Source organism: Tachypleus tridentatus, chromosome 10 (genome assembly GCF_004210375.1).
Source record: "Tachypleus tridentatus isolate NWPU-2018 chromosome 10, ASM421037v1, whole genome shotgun sequence".
Classification (NCBI taxonomy): Eukaryota; Metazoa; Arthropoda; class Merostomata; order Xiphosura; family Limulidae; genus Tachypleus; species Tachypleus tridentatus.
In genome coordinates this window covers 28861753-28876978 of record NC_134834.1, presented here as the reverse complement: position 1 = coordinate 28876978, position 15226 = coordinate 28861753, and the positions used below count along the sequence as shown (strand labels likewise).

Genomic DNA, 15226 nt, shown 5'->3' with positions numbered 1-15226 from the left:
GACAAAACTGTTCAAATACCGATGTTATGCAGTCACTAAAACCTAATGGAAAAGAGAAAAATCTATGAAGTAGAGGAAGTGGAAAGAAAGATCAGGCTCGAACTGCACAGAATGATCTTCTTTAAATAGCTAACGTTCATTGGATGATTGTTGACGGAAAGTTTCAACATCGCTCGCAGTGACGCAATCTCGAAGCGGCGGCGTTCTTGCACAGGAACCCATCGTCACGTATCGATACAGACCAGAACTACTTCTGTACCTCTTCCACGTGGCAGTTTGATAACCGCAGAGAGTGCGCGTCAGTTTCAATGTTTGCCTCCAGCGGTTACTGAGGAGAGATATTTGTTACCGCAGTTCTTCCCTTTCTTATAACAGGTGAGTGTTTGCGTAACTGTACAAAACCAGAAGCAACTTTAAAACTAATCCATTTCTAGAGTTTTAAATACATATAATCTCACTCTAATGACGTCTAGTATCTGTAGAAACCATTCAGAAAACTGCACTCAAGTTTAACGCTAAATATTAAGAGCTCTTAAAACGACGTACATCAGGGTCAGATACATAAGTGAACGTATATTATTTGGAAACAGTTCGTTACTACAGCAGTCACTAAACATCATGCTATATTTCCAACATAGTTCTGGCGGGTAAAGGAACGGAAAGTGCCGATATCTAAACATACAGACTGAGGCGCTGCTGAAAACATGACCTCTTTCTGTATGGAGAAAACATAGAACTTTCTGAGCTATTTCCTATTTATCACCAAATATAACAGAAGGGTAAAACCCATAACTGATGTACATAGTCGTTCGCTTTGTCTTATAAGATTCTAGGAAGAAAGTATCGAGTCTTCTGTTTGATATAATTTTTTCCTTTGTGCTTTGAGAGGTATGGTTGATAAACTCTACAGCTGTTACTGATGCCGTCGTCTTTAAACATGTTTTATGTAAAACTAATATCATAACTCCTTAGTTGAGAGTCGGCGTTCGAACCTTTCATTTTTAAGCAATAAAACGCCTCACGTCACGGGTGTTGTTGTTCTTTTTCGCTTCACGTGCTTTGAAATAATATTTTGAAATCATGACGTAAAATGGAACCAAGAATGTATATATTATATGATCTTCAAAGCGTGAGTTTAGATTTTCGGAACGCTTTCGAAGGTTGTATAGTAAATTATCATGTTAACGTACAACCGAACTAAAACGAGTATACTCATGGAACTGTGTTAAATTGTACACATTAGTTTACATAGTTGGATATCCCACTCAAGCTTACTGAGCGTAAAATTACAAGTAACCTTAAAGCATTACTAAAAGCGTACAAAATACTCTCTCGTGAACTACGACGAATTAAGATAAACGACACAATACCTCGGACGGCGGGGTGTGACATTTAGTACCAGCTAATATGTATTATTATGATTTAAAGCTGAAAGCCTCAGTGTTAACTGAGCTACAAATTATATAAACATCATTAGATAACCACAAAAATTAAATAAGTTTATGAGGATATAAACTATGAGCTAAAAACTATTTTGCACATTTCGAATTTTGACCGAAGAAGGTCGAAACGTTATTCACTCCTCTACGTGAAAAATTTTCTCAACCCAAACGAGCTGTTTTTAGATATATATTTGGGCAAATTTATGAATCTAAACAAACAAATTTAATCAAAGAACTGCAAGATAAATAAATTCATGGAACAACAAGCTACAAAAATTGTGGAAATACGAACCACAAATAAATCTATGGAACTAGAAGCAACAGACATATTTATCGAATTACAATATACAAACAATCGTATAAAACCACAGCTTACAAAATAACTTTATAGTCATAATATACAAACAAATGTATAGAAATATAGCCTACAAATAAACTTATGGACTACACGTTATAACATACAAACAAATGTACAGTGCTACAGCCTATAAATAGTTTTATGAACTACACCCAATAACATATAAAAATATATAGAAATACAGCCTACAAATAAACTCATGAAACTAGAAGTTACAACATACAAACAAATGTATAGAATTACAGCCTACAAATAAACTTATGAAACTACAAGCTAGAAATGAACAAATTTATGGAATTACAAATAATATAATAACGCATTTATGATACTGCAAGGTAAAGTTATGGACTTAAAGGATACAAAACATTTATTGAACTACACATTGTACAAACAACGAAACTTATGAAATACAAGTTAAATTTGTAGAACTGCAAGTTGCACATTTATCTGCTATATAATATCCAGTTTATTGAATTACAAATAATGTATAAGATTATGTGAGTACAAGTTAAAGACAAACCTGTGGAACTATAAGTTGAAGACAAGACATCTATGGAAGTTCAACGAGAAGTTGAATTTTCTAACGCTAGTTGGCAAAGGACCGAGGAGAGTAGCATTTTATCATTTTTTTTTTTTACCGTTACGGTATATTATGTTACACAGGAGTTACTACTGTTGTATTTAAGAAAGCTATCGATCCTATCACTAAAATGCCCATTAACTTGGCAGTCCGCCAGTTGGGCAAAGCGCGTTTCTTGATAAATGCCGGACCAAGCTGGCGGCAAAAATCTGTTTGAGCGAAGATATCCTTTGATTGGATCTAAATATTTCCTTTTATCGTGTTAGTTGCTCAGGGGTTTGATCTCGGTGGGCAAGAAATGAAGAGAAAAACCGTGTTTAGAGATTCGATGAGAAGGTTATAAGATTTTCGGAGAAAACATTAGGTGAAAGGTATGTTGTTTTTCTATGTCTATAGATAAACTTGGTAACATAATTATATTTACGCATGCCTTGCCTTGTTTGTTTCCGAATTTTTTCTCCATCTTCTATTCCGAAGGTTTTAGAAAAAAAAAAATCCACAAATATACCAAACTTTCACCTTATTTATTTTGGCTGTAGAACTTCATTAGTAGTTGCGATATCAGACTATATGGTAAAGCTAGATAGTAACCGACACTAATGCTTTGACTTCTTAATTCAAAAAACGTATATTTTAAAACAAAATGTGCATATTCTTTTAAGGCCCGAAAGTACTTCATGTTCTATTAATAAGCTACAGAGAAATTTCTAACTGAATTGTCGAATGCTCTACCTTTATATATATATACCGAATGCTTTACCTTTATATATATATATATATATATATACTCTCCAATAATTAAACAAAACAATTTCGTTCAACTTCTCGAACACGTTGACTGTAGCCCATAACGAAGATATGGAACAGTGAAGATTACAAGATCGTTGAAGGACCTTGAGAGGTCATAGCGTTGAGGTAGACTTTAGAACTTGAAATTGCCTCTGTATTTTCTAAGAAGAACGTGACCCGTTTTCAGAACGTAACACCGGAAGGTGTGTAAAACACGGTACTAAAGCTATTTTTCAGCCGCCAACCTGATTGAATTTTGTTCCTCACTCAACCCACCGTGTTAGCTATTTGTTATCCAGCCCTGTATGCTATGACGAGAAGGAATGCATTAAGTATGCACAGAACTCTGAGTTACTTAATTTTTAATGGAAACAGTAATTTTATATATATATTTTTTTCTATTTCTTCTTTACTAAACCTCAAATTGTTGTCGATAATGCCAACCACCCGACCCTACTTTTCACATTTATCAGCTCTGCTTTATCTAAGTATTTTTGTTGTTGTTTTCCAGATATTAATTAATGAAGCTCACAGAGCGAAAAATAGAAAATTCCAGAACTACCCAGAAAGCAAGAAATTTTTGGTTGTATACACGCACAGTCGCACAGTCATATCTAATTTTTAATGGAAGGATTAGAGAGAGGACAGGTAATCAATAGCACCCACCGCCAACCACAAGATCGAATAGTGAAACATTATAGTTACTCTTATAAAGCACCCACAGTCTCGGTGTGTAGATGGAGGTGTTTACATAACAGAACGCGAACCATGAACACTAAATACCTTTAGTAAAGAACAGTGTAAGGGTCCGTAAGAAACACACAAAGAAAAGAAATGACACAAGATCACTATAAAGTTGTGGTTACTCTTTTATTTAGCAACACAAAATGTTAAGATGAAATGTAGCCAGATTTGTAAATTCAAACTCAGATTTAACGTGTACTATTTCAGAAAAATGTGGAACGATGTAATATAAATATTGATTATTTAATTTAGTATGAATCTATAATAGCTTATGGATCAGCTTCTAATAAATCTCCATAAACGTTAGCTAAAAAAACCCATTAAAATATATCATGAAATACAGAACTGAGTTGTTTCTGATGAAACAAGAGGACTTCGAGCTGTTTCTGATGAAATAACAGGACCATGAGCTTTTTTCTGATGAAATAACAGGACCTTGAATTGTTTTTATGACATAACAAAACCTTGAGTTGTTTCTGATAAAATAACAGGACCTTGAGCTGTTTTTATGGCATAGCAGAACCATGAGTTTTTTTCTGATGAAATAACAGGACCTTGAGTTGTTTTTATGAAATAACAGAATCTTGAGTTTTTTTATGACAACAGGACCTTGAGTTGTCTTTATGACATAACAGAACCTTGAGTTGTCTTTATGACAAAACAGAACCTTGAGTTGTTGCTAACCGTTAACAACCGGATGCAATGTGAAACAGCTATATTAGGTTGTCTAGAAATAAATGTCATTTTTGAACTGCGAAGTTTGGAAAAGTATAAACAAATGTTGTAAAACATGCTTTAATCAAAGTAAGTATTACTTGCTTCAACACACTTTTGCCAACGTGTAACGATGCTGTTTATGCCTCTGCTGTAGAAATCAGAGTTTCTATGGTCAACGAACTCTATGAAGGTTTCTCCTCCAGCTGCCTGGTTTTGAAAGCGATTATTGTTCAAAACGTCCTTCATTCAAATTTTAGAGCGTCAACCTTGACAGGTCTCATAACGTCGATTTTGTTGATCTTCAATCAGTACATGCTGAATCCACTTATCCAACTTTTTGTCTTTTCAAACACACTCAGGTGTCAATGCTGGATTTGCTTATGTTTAAGTTTTCTGCAAGTTCATGTACTGTTGTGCGAGGGTTTGTCTTCTTAATGCGTTTTTATCTGAGGATGGCTTCCTTCCACGACCTTCGTGGTCTTCAAGACTTTCATCTCCATGTCGAAACCTTTGGAACCAACACTCAACTATACATTCAGTAACAGACCCATGGCCGAATGCCTGGTTGGTGTTCCGTGTAGGTTTGGTAGCATTTCATCCAAGTTTGAAGTCAAAGAGGAAAATCAGACGAAAGTCCTTCTTGTCCATGTGGCTTGGGGATTGCGAAACTTATTCTGAGTAGACTTGAAACAACAGACAATTAAGAGACCTTGTAAGCGACAAATGTTGGATTAAACCAACCAAACAACGATAAGTTAGTCAATATTCAGCTTATAAATATCATTGTGAGAACTCCGACATTCATTTCTGGACAACCTAATATATTGTTGCTGGTGAAAACACAATTCAGATCATTTCATAAATAATATTTTCATATAAGTACGGTTATATAGCATGCAGATCTAATGAATTTTGTGGCACCCTGACAACCTTCATAACGAAGGAGCCACAATCAATTTAACTTGTTATTGTTTGTCCATCTGGAAAACGTTTCGTCATTTTGCAATTGTTACGTATATAAAATACTGCTATCTAACCGAGTACAGATCTGGTTGTTATTCATGTCAAAGTTACATAATGAGCTATTTGTAACGTGTTCACCACAGGTATGGAACAGTCTTTACCATTATAAATGGCCCGGCATGACCAGGTGGGTTTAGGATTTCGACTCGAAATCTGAGGGTCGCGGATTCGAATCCCCGTCGCACCGAACATGCTCGCCCTTTCAGCCATATGGGCATTATAATGTTACAACCAATAACACTATACGTTGGTAAAAGAATAGCTCAAGAGTTGGCGGTAGGTGGTGATGACTAGCTGCCTTCATTCTAGTCGTACACTGCTAAATTAGGGACGAAACCATTATAAATTTACAGACCAATTGTTCGGTCACTGTGGAAGAAGCGTGGTGTTGAAAATCGGGAGAGAAATATTAATTTATATAAGTCCTTCTTATCCAATTCAATGTCTAAGATAATTCTATTTTTAGAAATTCTATTTTCTTTTATTTCTGATTAATTATACAGACCATTCGCGATAAACTTAGTAATCCACGCTTGACCTTGGCAAATAAGCCGACAAACTAAGCCGTTAATGATTCCTGTGAGAATAGAAAACAAATGTAACGTGAGGACGTTTTCGTATTTGACGTCACTAATGAAACTGGCACATACCAGTTAATGAGGCATGATATTGAAGATCGTATTTAATTTCAATAATCACAGATGAAAGTAAGGCCCGGAAATGAGGAATTACAGCTTTCAGTTTTTTAGTTCAGAGACAGTAGAAATTAAATGCGAGATCAAATAGCCCCTGTTCTTCTAGGTACTATTATTCTATAGAAGATATATCTGAAAGAAGTGACTGTGAAGCCTGCGCAACTAGGGCTAACGAAACATATAGATAGCTATCAGTTTCGCGCTTTATGCAAGAATGCCATCGTTCATTCCGAGAGTACCTCACCGCAGCCAATGATCGAGTTTCGTCTAAATCTATCCAATGAACGTTATCGCAATTAAATAATATCCTAGTCCTGCAGTTCAAAATATAATCTTCTGTCTTTCCTCTATTAGGACCGCGTTAGCCACTTTGAGAATGGTGTTTCTATTCGCCGTGGGAGCGGGAAGAGTACACCGAACGAGGAAAGAATGCCCTGAAATGGGCCTGAGTACGGTGTCATACTCTGGCCCAAAGTTATACCAAATACCACATCCTAAGTATAGAGGCCGCCAAAGTACGGGATGGAGGAAGAGGTCTAGTGCACCTGACCTTCCATAACTACCCAAATATCAACACAGAGAAAGCTCGAAGCTCTATTAGGAGGAAGAAGTCTCATGCACCTGACCCTTCTGAGTATTCAAACATTACCCAAATACCCACCCAGAAAAAAATCTATTCTGTATTCATGGGCTTTCGTCTTTGAATTAGGTTTTAAGCAAATGCACTAATATCGATATTTCAACGCTTTTGTATTCGTTTAAACCTTGCCACGTTCGTATACTTTTGTTTCAGATGGTTGGATGTTTTGTATTTTAGTAATTTATATAGCGCCGTCTACAAAAAAATCTATTGTTCTTTGACGATGTAGCATTAATTACATTGCACTTAATAATGATTTTTATTACAAAAAAAAGAGAAAGAGTTCAATTGCTTTGTTATTTATAGCATGTTAACTAGATAACATTCGAAATGTTGAAATCCATCCAAAGTTTAACAATGCTACCCAAAACTGTGGTTGTTAGAGTCATTCTTTTTCTAATTGTTTATGCATCGATATAAATATGACAACATTGTTTAGAGTATTTCCATATAATTACTTCGTAGTGTGAAGATGTATCTTCGCCAAAATTGGAATGAAGGCTCATAGGACCCATGGGGAGATACGTACAAAACTTATAGTTTTGCGTTTTTTTTTTAACCACTACTTTGCCCTCTCTTAGTGAAGTTTCACCAAATTTGGCATGAAGGTTTGCTGAATTCATGCAAAGGTGCTCGTGGGATTGTGGTTCACATTTTATGTTTTTATGGGCGTTTTTTACAATTACATATGAGGGGAGCAACTTTTCATGTTCTAAAATAATCTTTCATTAATGTCTTTCGCTGGTATAGCGGTGTGTCTACATATTTACAACGCTAAAATCAAGGGTTCGATTCCCCTCACTAGACTCAGCAGATAGCCCGATGTGACTTTACTATAAGAGTGTGTGTGTGTGTTTTTCTTATAGCAAAGCCACATCAAGCTATCTGCTGACCCCACTGAGGATAATCGAACCCCTAATTTTAGCATTGTAAATCCGTAGACTTACCGCTGTACTAGCGGGGGGCTTGCTATAAGAAAACACACAAACACACCCTTTCTTTAATAATGGATGCACATAATTTCTGTCCAGGGGACAGCTATTCCATTCAATATATATTATGTTAAAAAACTGACTTGTGGTTTTTCACGCTCAGAAAGATCTTGAAAGGGTGGAAAAATGGCGCTTAATTGATTTGTATTTGTTTTAGATTGATGTGTTCAAACTTCAGACTTGATTGATAAGGTCCAAGGTGGTTTTTTTGTAATCTTTCGTGACCGAGAGTGGGTTATTTGCTCCGACTTTTCAGTTTCAATGATGTCTATTTAATCTGTTGTTCACAAACATATAATATATGAAATTGATAGGGTTCTCAACAGTACCTGTAGGCTAACAAATATATTTTCTGTAAATGACCAGGTTTGGAGTACATATTACAAACTGTTCTTGTATTTAGGATTTTCGCGCAAAGCTATACAAAGCTATATTATACGTGCGCATAATTTTGAACTGACTGATTAGAGGAAAGATAACTAGACAACAGAACCCATCGCCATATTTATGGATAATCTTGTTTGACCGAAAATTGAAATGTAACCTTAATTTGACCTTATAGTGTACCGACAGCTCCACAGCACGGAGCTCGAGTCGCGAACCATGAATCACCTGTGTATGTATACATTTTGTATGTTAACAAAATTATATATTTATGAATACAAAACAAAAATGGACAAATCTAAAAAGGAAGATAAAAATAATGGATTCGAAATCAGTAACTGTAAAGAATTTTGTCTGAAAATCCCGAATTACAGCAACGTCGTTTTTAACTAAATATACATTAATTAATCTACCGTTCTGTTCGTTTGTTTTTATATGTTTATAGTTTCATTGTTTCCACCGATGTGATTAATAGAACATAATTACAAATACGTGCAAACCTCACAGTGTAAAATATGAATATATTGTAAAATAATTTGACTTGGAAACAGTCGCATTCTAGATTTAACAATTATGAATAATTTTCACAGATATTAGTAGTTCATAGCATTTACACTTTACGTTTTAACTCAGTTAAGTTTTCACGTTATATATTTTTGTATCGAAGCTTTCTAAAACACTCAAAACATTTATTCATACCTGAGGGTAACTTAACCGCATAAATGCAGTTTAAAACAAATAGTCGTATATAATCGTAAAATACATGAATGTATTCTCATACGCGTGCTTTAACGTGAGGCGTTTAAGAGAACGTTCGTCAAAACAACTACACGTTATTGTGTAACGACCAAAGTAATCAAACTACAGTAATTATTATCTGCTGCCTTCACTACAGGTTTCTAAGTTTCTATCAAAATAATAGGAAGCTTTCTTGAGTTTGATTAGTATGATGTATTATTTCCACAACTCAGTGTAGGCTGTTCATGTTATTGACATATCTCTCGCTTCATCAACCACAGGCGCATGATAAGTTCATTTAGTTTCGAAAGCAACTTACTTCTGCACGCACTTCCTATTAAGGAAACCGAGGCAGTAAACGAGGTTTGTTTAACCTTAGACTCGGAAGACTTTCAGCCTAACAAAGAACTGTCATATCTCGTGATCAATATGCTCGTGAGCGCGTGTATTTACACATCTTCGGAACCCGAGGTGAATACGAACAGTTCCGTGAATAATTAGAAGTGAAAGCGGATACGAGCAACCAAGAAAGCAAAACGACAATATATAAAAAAAATAGAAACAAAAATACAACAACATCAGGCTTAATAAAAAAAGAATATAAAGGTCATTTAACGAAAAACAACTCACAGTAATTTAATATACAACTGATAATTAACTCAGAAATATTGTTTATTCCGCCACGTGACTAGATACTAACTTTTCCATGTGGGTTGAGTATCAGAATGAAACTGAATGAAAGAGAAAGGGGTTGAAAGAGAAATTATTTGTTTTGAATTTTGCGCAATGTTACTCGAGGCCTATCTGCGTTAGCCGTTCCCAATTTAGCAGTGTAAGGCTAGATGGAAAGCAGCTAGACATCACCACCCACCGCCAACTCTTTTGCTAACGAATAGTGGGATTGAACGTATCTTTACAATGCCCTCACGGCTGAAAGGGCAAACATGTTTGGTGTGACGGGTATTGAAACCCGCGTCCCTCGGATTACGAGTCGAGTGCCTTAACCACCTGGCCATGCTGGGCCAAAGAGAAATTGATCCCAGTAATATGTGTTAGAGTAAAAGATTAAAACTAATTTTTACACAGGGCGTTTGTGTGAAAAAGAAATATTTAATTTTCACTCTACTAAGCGCTTTTTAAACGTTAGAATCTAATAATACGTTTTTCTTTAGTTCTTTGGAGTTTAATATGGACGTTTTGAATTTTTAAAGTTCTCTATCGAAAACTTTGAACCTATTTACCTTACCGAAAACATTTTCACCTGTAAGATCTACTATTAGAAATTTCGAAACTATTAAATGCATTATTAGGGACTGGGGAGGGGCACTTTAATAGTTTTTAAACAAGGAAATTCATGTCGAAAGTTCGAATATATGGAAACCACTCTTATAAACTTTGAAAGTAAGGAATTAATGAATAGAAAGTGTGTAGCTGTGGAACTCACTGTTAAAACATCTTGAAATTATTGAATTCAATATATGAAAGTTTCAAACTAGGGATTCCGCTGATAGAAACTTTGAAACTGTGTAGTTGTTGTTGTTTTTTAGTGCAACAGTGCTGCAATGGCCTGTTTGTCCGCATTCTGTAAACCACGGGGACAATGCTACACAATAGATTGGATGTTTACATTCTGTAAACCACGGGGACAATGCTGCACAATGGACTAGATGTTTACATTCTGTCAACCACCGAGACAGTGCTACACAATAGATTGGATGTTTACATTCTGTAAACCACGGGGACAATGCTGCACAATGGACTAGATGTTTACATTCTGTCAACCCCCGAGACAGTGCTACACAATAGATTGGATGTTTACATTCTGTAAACCACGGGGACAATGCTACACAATTGGCTGGCTATCTGGATTTTACTATTATAAGTCCATTAGCTTATCGTTTACCCATTTTGAACTTTAAAATACGAAATACGTCGTTAGAAATGTTTACGGTATAGAATCTACAATAAAAAATCACTTTTATTGAATAATATCCAAGAGACAGAAGTATTTCGATAAACTGTTTTCTTCGCTATACTTACTGCTGTATTAGGATATTCGGTTAAATACCGACAACATATTTTTATCTTGTTTGGTAATAGATATATTGGGAGAAAATATCAGTTACATCTTACAATATTTAGTTAAATATTAACAGAAATAGATGAAAGTGCAGATGTGATATTACATAACGAATTGAGTTTACATTGTGTATAAACTATATTTTGTATGTATTAGTGTGACTTAATGGTTAGCATATAATGGGCTGCAAATTTAACCTGTTGACTGCCAAGTATTTCAGCTGCTACGGCAACTCCGAACCAAGTTCAAAATACAACTCTAATGCTTCATCATTTTGTAATCTTTTTCGTGACCCCATTTTGGATCGAAAGTGAAACAATATGTAAGTAAATCAAATGCATGTATGGTGCTGACATCTAGCGTTGAAGTTAGGTATTATTAAGAACGAATTAACTCGTCCGTGGCATTGTGTTACCGATCGGCTTGGACGAGTTATCTCGTCTACGGCAATGAACAGGTTAAAGGTTCAAGGTTCGATCCGCAATATGCCACTTAACACTTTCAGTGCTTTTATCTGTAGGGGTTTTATAAGTGTGACAATCAATCTCGCTATTCGGCTACAAGTAGCTATGTAGGGTGTTTTTAATTGATTGCTCTTCCTCTGATAAACGGTCTAAAACTAGGAGTGACTCTGTGTTAATCGTATGGATCTCTTGACTTGGCTTTTAGTCCTTGTGTCATATAAGGTGCATTTAGACTGGATGCACTAGTTATTATAATATAAAATAATACTTGTCGTTAACTCTTTATTTTATACGTTTGTTTGGTTTGAATTTCGCGCAAAGCTACTAGAGGGCTATCTGTGCTAGCCGTCCCTAATTTTGCAATGTAAGACTAGAAAGAAGGCAGCTAGTCATCACCACCCACGGCCAACTCTTGGGCTACTCTTTTAACAATGAATAGTGAAATTGACCGTCACATTATAACGACCCCACGCCTGAAAGGGCGAGGATGTTTGGTATGATGGGGATTCAAACCCGTAACCCTCGGATTACGAGTCGAACGCCTTAACCCACCTGGCCATACCGGGCATACTTTATCTGAGAGTTTGAAGATCAATCAACCCAGATCAACAAATCTGAACAAAAACAAGAACTTTCATAATTGTTTTCGTATGTTTTGGTGTTGTTAACTTTAGTAACCTGATTGTACTTTTAACTTATGAAGTTTTCACATTAAAAACAACATGAACTGCTCTTTTTGTTCAGGAAAACATTTAATATTCCAAACTAACATGTTAGAGACTCGCGCGTTTGCTTCTAGTTTTTTTTTATTTCATCGAGCATGTTACTGTTCTACGAGCTAATTGGAACCATAACTTGTAACAGTAAACAATAAACAAGCCTGGTCCAGAGTCCAGACACATACAAACCCAACACTTACTAATTGGTTATTTCGGCTTCATAAACATTTTTTTTCTCTAAACAATTTTTTGTGGCAAATTGCGTGCAAGTACATGACTTCACTGTTTACATGGTCTCTAATTAACTAAAAGAAACTACCTATATAGATCAGAACTAGAAATTAATCCAGTAAATAACGTAGATAAACGTAATATACTAATATAGCAAATAGTATGTAATGTAATGAAACAACAACTTATTACGTTTAGTTGGGTTTCCCTTGCTGTTTTTTTTTTTTTTTTTTTTATATTGTCAGCATTAATCCAATAATAATATCTTACGAGGATCGGCCACAAAGTTACACAATATGTTATTTGTGCTCTGCCTACCGGGAGTAGCGAAACCCGAAGTTCAGCGTTGTAAACTCTAAGATTTGCCGATGAGCCAATTGAGGCTATGAAAAATGATAAAGATGAATTTATTACACTTTTAAATATTTTAATCAACGCTGTTAATGAGGCTAACAATGAATAACTAATGGAATATGATTTGTTGCTAGGATACAAACACCACCTGTTTACTCCATTCGTTGTCACTGATTATTTGTCTGTTGGAAAGCGTGACACTAACATATTCAGAGCTTCATATAATTCACCTTAATAACGTCCAGTGTCCAATAAAAGCCATTAAACAGCTCCGGCTGCGTAACTTTGTGTTAGCTTAACAGATATCCAAAGTAAATGTTTACGGCACGTGTTACCGGATGGCTGAACAGTACACATAGCACAGAGAAAGATCAGCATATTGAAAAACATAATTAAGTGAACATCAACATACCGTGCAGCTGAACGACAACATGAAAGTAAATCAAAAGTTATTCAATTTACATCATCAAACAATAGACAAACTTTATCGTGAAATCATAAGCCTCTAAAAGTACATCAGCATGTAGTGAAGCAAATTACTAAACAATACACTAATTTCATAGTGTAATTACGTCACAAAAATGTAAACGCTTGCTTGTTTTTGAATTTTGCACAAAGCTACTCGAGGGCTATCTGTGCTAGCCGTCCCTAATTTAGCAGTGTAAGACTAGAGGGAAGGCAGCTAGTCATCACCACCCACCGCCAACTCTTGGGCTACTCTTTTTACTAACGAATAGTGGGATTGACCGTGACATTATAATGCTCCCACGGCTGAAAGGGTGAACATGTTTGGCGCGACGGGGATACGAACCCCTTTGGAACCATTGGTGAAGATAATCATGTGACAACTGTATGTATAAACACCGTGTCGTTGCTGGCTCCAAATTTAGTTTGCTATTGGACAGAAGATAATTTTATGAGTATGACGTACCATATATATAATTGAGAGAGAGATTCACGCGCCTTCAAAATAAAATATCACCCTGACAACACTGACAGCCTGACGTAAGTTCAACAAAGTATAAATATTTTCGTAATTTCTTAGAGCATACACGTACCCGAAATCTATAGCGAAACGAAGGAGTTAACGTGAAGTGAGACAATTTCACTGGAAACTAAATAATACGCTAACATCAAATGAAACTAGATTACTTGTTTAAGTTATATTTTCTCAGAGTAAAAACGCTTTATAAAATTCATTAAAGTTTTGGTAACACTGACAGCTTACAAATGATGTTAAATGACTGTCTATCTTCATGGTATTCAACACGCAATATTCAAGTTCATCATGGTACACCAAAAAAGATCTTTAGTTAGTAAGGTTATGTAAAAAATTCCGACGTTCGAGTCAAGTACAGTGAAGTAATCGTAGGAGGCGTCAAGTTCCGGCCACTGTCGTAAATTGCATTCAGTTTGATTTGCTCTTTTCATTTTTCAATTGCATTGAATCTTTGGGGTACATCTTCTCGATGGTACTAATAATATTACAAGCAATTTACTGATGATATTTAATCCATAAAATAAAATAAAGATAAAAACATAACGGTAACCGTTAATTGTTTGTTTCTTTGTTTCAAAATTTCGCAGAAAGCTACACGAGGGCTATCCGCGTTAGCCGTCCCTAATTTAGTAGTGTAAGACTAGAGGGAAGGCAGCTAGTCATCACCACCCACCGCCAACACTTGGGCTATTCTTTTACCAATAAATAGTGGGATTGATCGTAATCTTTATAACGCCCCCTCCCACGGCTGAAAGGGCGAACATATTTGGTGTGACCTGGATCCGAACCCGCGACCCCTCAGATTACGAGTCGAGCGCCTTAGCCACCTGGGCATGCCGGACCATAACCATTAATTACCTATTAAAGTCGGATTTGAGGAATACAGTCTTTGAGAAATATTTAAGAAAATAAGTGTGAAAAAAACACTTTTGTAACAGTACAAAATTACCATATAACATCAACCCAAGTGACTGTTGTTATTTTACATATAATATCAACCCAAGTGACTGTTATGTTTTTACATATAATATCAACCCAAGTGACTGTTGTTATTTTACATATAATATCAACCCAAGTGACTGTTGTGTTTTTACATATAATATCAACCCAAGTGACTGTTGTGTTTTTACATATAATATCAACCCAAGTGACTGTTGTTATTTTACATATAATATCAACCCAAGTGACTGTTGTGTTTTTACACATAATATCAACCCATGTGACTGTTGTGTTTTTACATATAATATCAACCCAAGTGACTGTTGTGTTTTTACAT

At 35.6% G+C, this 15226-nt stretch overlaps 1 protein-coding gene across 12 annotated transcripts in view; it reads left to right on the top strand.

Moving 5' to 3' along the window:
* Positions 1-211: 211 nt before the first annotated feature.
* LOC143228954 (sodium/potassium-transporting ATPase subunit beta-like) overlaps positions 212-15226 on the top strand; it is a 161551-nt gene continuing 146536 nt past the window's right edge. For 4 of the 12 annotated variants that reach the window (XR_013015573.1, XR_013015572.1, XR_013015574.1 and 1 more), the window contains exon 1: positions 212-375. The gene's annotated coding sequence lies outside the window, so the exon portion shown is untranslated. Of the gene's footprint in view, positions 376-2646; positions 2752-6702; positions 7327-15226 lie in introns of those variants that run through there. The other 8 variants (XR_013015571.1, XR_013015570.1, XR_013015568.1 and 5 more) reach the window with 7 other exon arrangements.